Below are 7,213 nucleotides of genomic sequence, written 5' to 3' on the forward strand. Positions count from 1 at the left end.
ATGCAACTGTTCAGGGAAGTCAGGAACCAATACACGCAGTCAGGAAAGCTAAGGCCAGCTTCTTCAGGCAGAAGTTTCTGCATCCTGTAGCTCCAACTCCAAAAAGTTCTGGGACACTGTGAAGTCCATGGAGAACAAGAGCACCTCCTCCCAGTTGCCCACTGCACTGAGGCTAGGTAACACGGTCACCACCGATAAATCCATGATTATCCGAAAACTTCAACAAGCATTTCTCCACGGCTGGCCATGCCTTCCGCCTGGCTACTCCAACCTCTGCCAACAGCTCCGCCCCCCGCAGCTACTCGCCCAAGCCTCTCCAGGTTCTCCTTTACCCAAATCCAGATAGCAGATGTTCTGAAAGAGCTGCAAAACCTGGACCCGTACAAATCAGCTGGGCTTGACAATCTGGACCCTCTATTTCTGAAACAATCCGCCGCCATTGTCGCAACCCCTATTACCAGCCTGTTCAACCTCTCTTTCATATCGTCTGAGATCCCCAAGGACTGGAAAGCTGCCGCAGTCATCCCCCTCTTCAAAGGGGGAGACACCCTGGACCCAAACTGTTACAGACCTATATCCATCCTGCCCTGCCTATCTAAGGTCTTCGAAAGCCAAGTCAACAAACAGGTCACTGACCATCTCGAATCCCACCGTACCTTCTCCGCTGTGGTTTCCGAGCCGGTCACGGGTGCACCTCAGCCACGCTCAAGGTAGTAAACGATATCATAACCGCCATCGATAAAAGACAGTACTGTGCAGCCGTCTTCATCGACCTTGCCAAGGCTTTCGACTCGGTCAATCACCATATTCTTATCGGCAGACTCAGTAGCCTCGGTTTTTCGGATGACTGCCTTGCCTGGTTCACCAATTACTTTGCAGACAGAGTTCAGTGTGTCAAATCGGAGGACATGCTGTCCGGTCCTTTGGAAGTCTCTATGGGGGTGCCACAGGGTTCAATCCCCGGCCGACTCTTTTTTCTGTATATATCAATGTTGTTGCTCTTGCTGCGGGCGATTCCCTGATCCACCTCTACGCAGAGCGACACCATTCTATATACTTCCGGCCCAGTCCTTGGACACTATGCTATCTAACCTCCAAACGAGCTTCATTGCCATACAACACTCCTTCCGTGGCCTCAACTGCTCTTAAACGCTAGTAAAACCAAATGCATGCTTTTCAACCGTTCGCTGCCTGCTCCCTTACGCCTGACCAGCATCACCACCCTGGATGGTTCCAACCTTGTGTATGTGGACATCTATAAGTACCTAGGTGTCTGGCTAGACTGTAAACTCTCTTCCAGACTCATATCAAACATCTCCAATCGAATATCAAATCAAGAGTCGGCTTTTCTATTCCGCAACAAAGCCTCCCTTCACTCACGCCGCCAAACTTACCCTAGTAAAACTGACTATCCTACCGATCCTCGACTTCGGCGATGTCATCTACAAAATTGCTTCCAACACTCTACTCAGCAAACTGAATGCAGTTTATCACAGTGCCATCCGTTTTGTCACTAAAGCACCTTATACCACCCACCACTGCGACTTGTACGCTCTAGTCGGCTGGCCCTCGCTACATATTCGTCGCCAGACCCACTGGCTCCAGGACATCTACAAGTCCATGCTAGGTAAAGCTCCGCCTTATCTCAGTTCACTGGTCACGATGGCAACACCCATCCGTAGCACGCGCTCCAGCAGGTGTATCTCACTGATCATCCCTAAAGCCAACACCTCATTTGGCCGCCTTTCGTTCCAGTTCTCTGCTGCCTGTGACTGGAACAATTGCAAAAATCGCTGAAGTTGGAGACTTTATCTCCTCACCAACTTCAAACATCTGCTATCTGAGCAGCTACCCAATCGCTGCAGCTGTACATAGTCTATCGGGAAATAGCACACCGATTTTTACCTACCTCATCCCCATACTGTTTTTATTTATTTACTTTTCTGCTCTTTTGCACACCAATATCTCTACCTGTACATGACCATCTGATCATTTATCACTCCAGTGTTAATCTGCAAAATTGTAATTATTCGCCTACCCCATGCCTTTTGCACACAATGTATATAGACTCCCCTTTTTTCCTACTGTGTTATTGACTTGTTAATTGTTTACTCCATGTGTAACTCTGTGTTGTCTGTTCACACTGCTATGCTTTATCTTGGCCAGGTCGCAGTTGCAAATGAGAACTTGTTCTCAACTAGCCTACCTGGTTAAATAAAGGTGAAATAAAAAAATAAAACATTTTAAAAAATAGCTAGCTAATGGCTGAAGTTATTTGTGTACAAACCTACAACAAATATAGCTAGCTATCTTTCGTTGCCTGTTCATTAGCTAGCTACCCATCTAGATTTCAGCTGTCCAGTGTTAGCTAGCTAGCTACAGAGGTTAGCTGCTTGATTTTGGACAAGCAGGCTAATGTTAGCTAACAGCATGCTGATATGCTGTTGCCGAGCAACCGAGTTACTGACCTGGTTAAATAGAACTCTGAAATTGTCAGAAATGCTACAAAAAGGTGCTAGAAAAATGCTACATCGCTGTTTCTTAAAAAACTCAAATGTGCACATGAGAGCGATTTAAATTATATTTAAACATAACTGTTGCCCCTACAAACATCAGTCCAAAAGGAGGGAAGTCTAATGGTCACTTTATGGATGCTGTAGTCTCGTTCTTATCTGACGCATAGATATTGAGCTTGTTCTGGGCAATACGTTTTATTTTTTTCCTAATGCTAACAAAATGCGGTATGTAGTTCTCGGTAATGGATGGACGGCTCATGACGAGAGGCAGGGAGTGTGTTGTATAACTCCAAACAAGGTGATTTGCGAATTTTTATCGATATTGGTGTCATATTGGCTTAGATATGATGGTAGGGAGATTGATTGAGCTTCAATCAATGCCTGTATATCGCCCACAGAATAATAGTGTTTACCTACCTAGCCTCCCATCTTCAAATAAATTCTCCCCTGCCTCCCCTTCAGAAATTACATTCCGATAGCCTTTATGACAGCTATTATATTGCAACCCATTTAGCATATCTGGCTAATGAAAAAAAAACAGCATGTGGCCTTAATGGCCCTGCATAGATTAATTTATCTCATACTAATCATTCAAAGCTATAGAGGGGCGTCTGTGTGTAAGATGAATGGCTCAACAGTGATCAAGCGGTTCCCTGATGAGACAATTAAACCTTCCTTTATAACTTCAAATTAAAGGTCCAATGCAGCCGTTTATATCTTAATAACAAATCATTTCCGACTAACAATTAAGTACCTTACTGTCATTTAAATTAAAATGGTAGAAGGAAACAAAACTAGCTTCTGAGAAGGTTTGGAACTCTTTCTTATTGGTCTATTACCTACACTGAACAAAAATATAAACACAACATGTAAAGTGTTGGTTCCATGTTTCATGAGCTGAAATAAAAGATCCCAGAAATGTTCCATGCACACAGAAAGCTTATTTCTCAGAGATGTTGTACACAAATTTGTTAGTGAGCGTTTCTCCTTTGCCAAGATTATCCATCCACCTGACAGGTGTAGCATATCAATAAGATAATTAAACAGCATGATCATTACACAAGTGCACCTTGTGCTGGGGACAATAAAAGGCCACTGTGCAGTTGTCACACAACACAATGCCACAGAGGGAGTGTGCAAGTTTTGAGGGTGCGACTGCAGGTGTCAGGGATTTCCTCCTCTTCTTCCAAAGAGGAGAGGCGAAAAGGATTAGAGGACCAATATGCGGCGTGGTAAGTGTCCATGGTTCTTTTAATACGTAAATGTACACATGAACACTACAAAACAATAAACATGGAAAACCTAAACAGTCCTATCTGGTGCAAAGACAGAGACAGGAACAATCACCCACAAACACACAGTGAAACCCAGGCTACCTAAGTATGATTCTTAATCAGAGACAACTAATGACACCTGCCTCTGATTGAGAACCATACTAGGCCGAAACATAGAAATACCCCAAAACATAGAATGCGTTCATCCACCTCTGGCCTGCTCGCCTCCCTACCACTGAGGAAGTACAGTTCCCGCTCAGCCCAGTCAAAACTGTTCGCTGCTCTGGCTCCCCAATGGTGGAACAAACTCCCTCACGACGCCAGGACAGCGGAGTCAATCACCACCTTCCGGAGACACCTGAAACCCCACCTCTTTAAGGAATACCTAGGATAGGATAAAGTAATCCTTCTCACCCCCCCTTAAAATATGTAGATGCACTATTGTAAAGTGGCTGTTCCACTGGATGTCATAAGGTGAATGCACCAATTTGTAAGTCGCTCTGGATAAGAGCGTCTGCTAAATGACTTAAATGTAAATGTAAATAGAAAAACAAACATAGACTGCCCACCCAACTCACGCCCTGACCATACTAAATAATGACAAAACAAAGGAAATAAAGGTCAGAACGTGACAGCAGGAATATCCACCAGAGCTGTTGACAGATCATTTAATGTTAATTTCTCTACCATAAGCCGCCTTTAATGTCGTTTTAGAGAATTTGGCAGTATGCCCAATCCAACCAGCCTCACAACCTCAGACCAAGTGTAACAACGCCAGCCCAGGACCTCTTCATCGGCTGAGACCAACCACTCAGACAGTGATGAACTGGAGGAGTATTTATGTTTGTAATAAAGCCCCTTTGTGGGGAAAAACGTATTCTGATTGGCTGCGCATGGCTCCCCAGTCGGTGGGCCTATGTCCTCCCAGGCCCAGCCATGGCTGCGCCCCTGCCCAGTCATGTGAAATCCATAGATTAGGACCTAATGCATTTATTTCAATTTACAGTTAGTATAAGGATATCAGTCACTCAGTAAAATCGTTGAAATTGTTGCATTTATATTTTTGCTCAGTATAATTTACCGCATGGTGATGTCACCATGTTAGGCCAAAACTCCATCCTACCAAAATGTATTTTCAAACATCTCTTACACCAAAAAGGGCATTATCAGCAAGTTCACAATTTCACAGTGTAAACCTCATAGTGTGTATATAAACTCAGCAAAAAAGAAACGTCCCTTTTTCAGGACCCTGTCTTTCGAAGATAATTCATAAAAATCCAAATAACTTCACAGAACTTCCTTCATCTTCCGGCGCAGACAGAGATGGCTGCCTCGCTTTGCGTTTCTAGGAATCTATGCCGTATTTAGTTTTTTGACGTGTTATTTCTTACATTGGTATCCCAGGTAATCTTAAATTTTATGACATACAGTTGGGAGGAAATACTGGATATAAGAGCAACGTCAACTCACCATCATTAAGACCAGGAATACGACTTTCCCGAAGCGGATCCTCTGTTTTGCCCACCACCCAGGACAATGGATCGGATCCCAGCCGGCGAACCAAAACAACGTCGCCATAAAAGGGCCAAACGAAGCGGTCTTCTGGTCAGGCTCCGGAGACGGGCACATCGCGCACCGCTTCCGAGCATACTACTCGCCAATGTCCAGTCTCTTGACAACAAGATTGATGAAATCTGAGCAAGGGTAGCATTCCAGAGAGACATCAGAGACTGTAACGTTCTTTGCTTCACGGAAACATGGCTCACACGAGACACGCTATCGGAGTCGGTACAGCCAGCTGGTTTCTTCACGCATCGCGCTGACAGAAACAAGCATCTTTCTGGTAAGAAGAGGGGCGCGGGGGTATGCCTTATGATTAACGAGACGTGGTGTGATCATAACAACATACAGGTACTCAAGTCCTTCTGTTCACCTGGCTTAGAATTCCTCACCATCAAATGTCGACCAAGAGAATTCGCTTTGATTATAATCACAGCCGCATATATTCCCCCCCAAGCAGACACATTGACGGCCCTGAACAAACTTTATTTGACTCTATGTAAACTGAGGCTACATTCATTGTAGCTGGGGATTTTAACAAGGCTAATCTGAAAACAAGACATCCTAAATTCTATCAGCATATCGATTGTTTAACCAGGGCTGGTAAAACCCTGGATCATTGTTATTCTAACTTCCCTGACTCATATAAGGCCCTCCCCCACCCTCCTTTTGGAAAAGCTGACCACGACTCCATTTTGTTGCTCGCTGCCTATAGACAGAGACTAAAACAGGAAGCTCTCTCGCTCAGGTCTGTTCAACGCTGGTCTGACCAATCTGATTCAACGCTTCAAGATTGCTTCGATCACGTGGATTGGGATATGTTCCGCATTGCGTCAAACAACAACATTGATGAATACGCTGATTCGGTGAGCGAGTTCATTAGCAAGTACATCGGCAATGTTTTACCCACAGCAACTATTAAAACATTCCCAAACCAGAAACCGTGGATTGATGGCAGCATTCGTGCAAAACTGAAAGCACGAACCACTGCTTCCAACCAGGGCAAGGTGACCCGGAAACATGACCGAATACAAACAGTGTAGCTATTCCCTCCGCAAGGTAATCAAACAAGCTAAGTGTCAGCATGGAGACAAAGTAGAGTCACAATTCAACGGCTCAGACACAAGAGGTATGTGGCAGGGTCTACAGTCAATCACGGATTACAAAAAGAAAACCAGCCCCGTCGCGGACCAGGATGTCTTGCTCCCAGAGAGACTAAACAACTTCTTTGCTTGCTTTGAGGACAATACAGTGCCACTGACACGGCCTGCTACCAAAACTGTGGACTCTCCTTCACTGCAGCCGACGTGAGTAAAACATTTAAACGTGTTAACCCTCGCAAGGCTGCAGGCCCAAGGAGCCACCATTGTTCCTGTTCCCAAGCTGAATAAGATAACTGAGCTAACGACTACACTTCCCGTAGCACTCACTTCCATCATCCTGAAGTGCTTTGAGAGACTAGTCAAGGACCATATCACCTCCACCCCTACCTGACACCCCTAGACCCACACCAATTTGCTTACATGCCCCAATAGGTCCACAGGCACGCAATCGCAACCACACTGCACCACTGCCCTAACCCATCTGCACAAGAGGAATACCTATGTCAGATTGCTGTTCATCTACTACAGCTCAGCATTTAACACCATAGTACCCTCCAAACTTGTCATCAAGCTTGAGACCCTAGGTCTCGACCCCGCCCTGTGCAATTGGGTACTGGACTTCTTACGGGCCGCCCCCAGGTGGTGAGAGTAGAGTAACAACATCTCCCGCTGATCCTCAACACTGGGGCCCAATATGGGTGCGTTCTGAGCCCTCTCCTGTACTCCTGTTCACCCACCACCATTGGCCAGCCTCAGGAGC

Source organism: Oncorhynchus gorbuscha, linkage group LG06 (assembly GCF_021184085.1).
Source record: "Oncorhynchus gorbuscha isolate QuinsamMale2020 ecotype Even-year linkage group LG06, OgorEven_v1.0, whole genome shotgun sequence".
Lineage (NCBI taxonomy): Eukaryota > Metazoa > Chordata > Actinopteri > Salmoniformes > Salmonidae > Oncorhynchus > Oncorhynchus gorbuscha.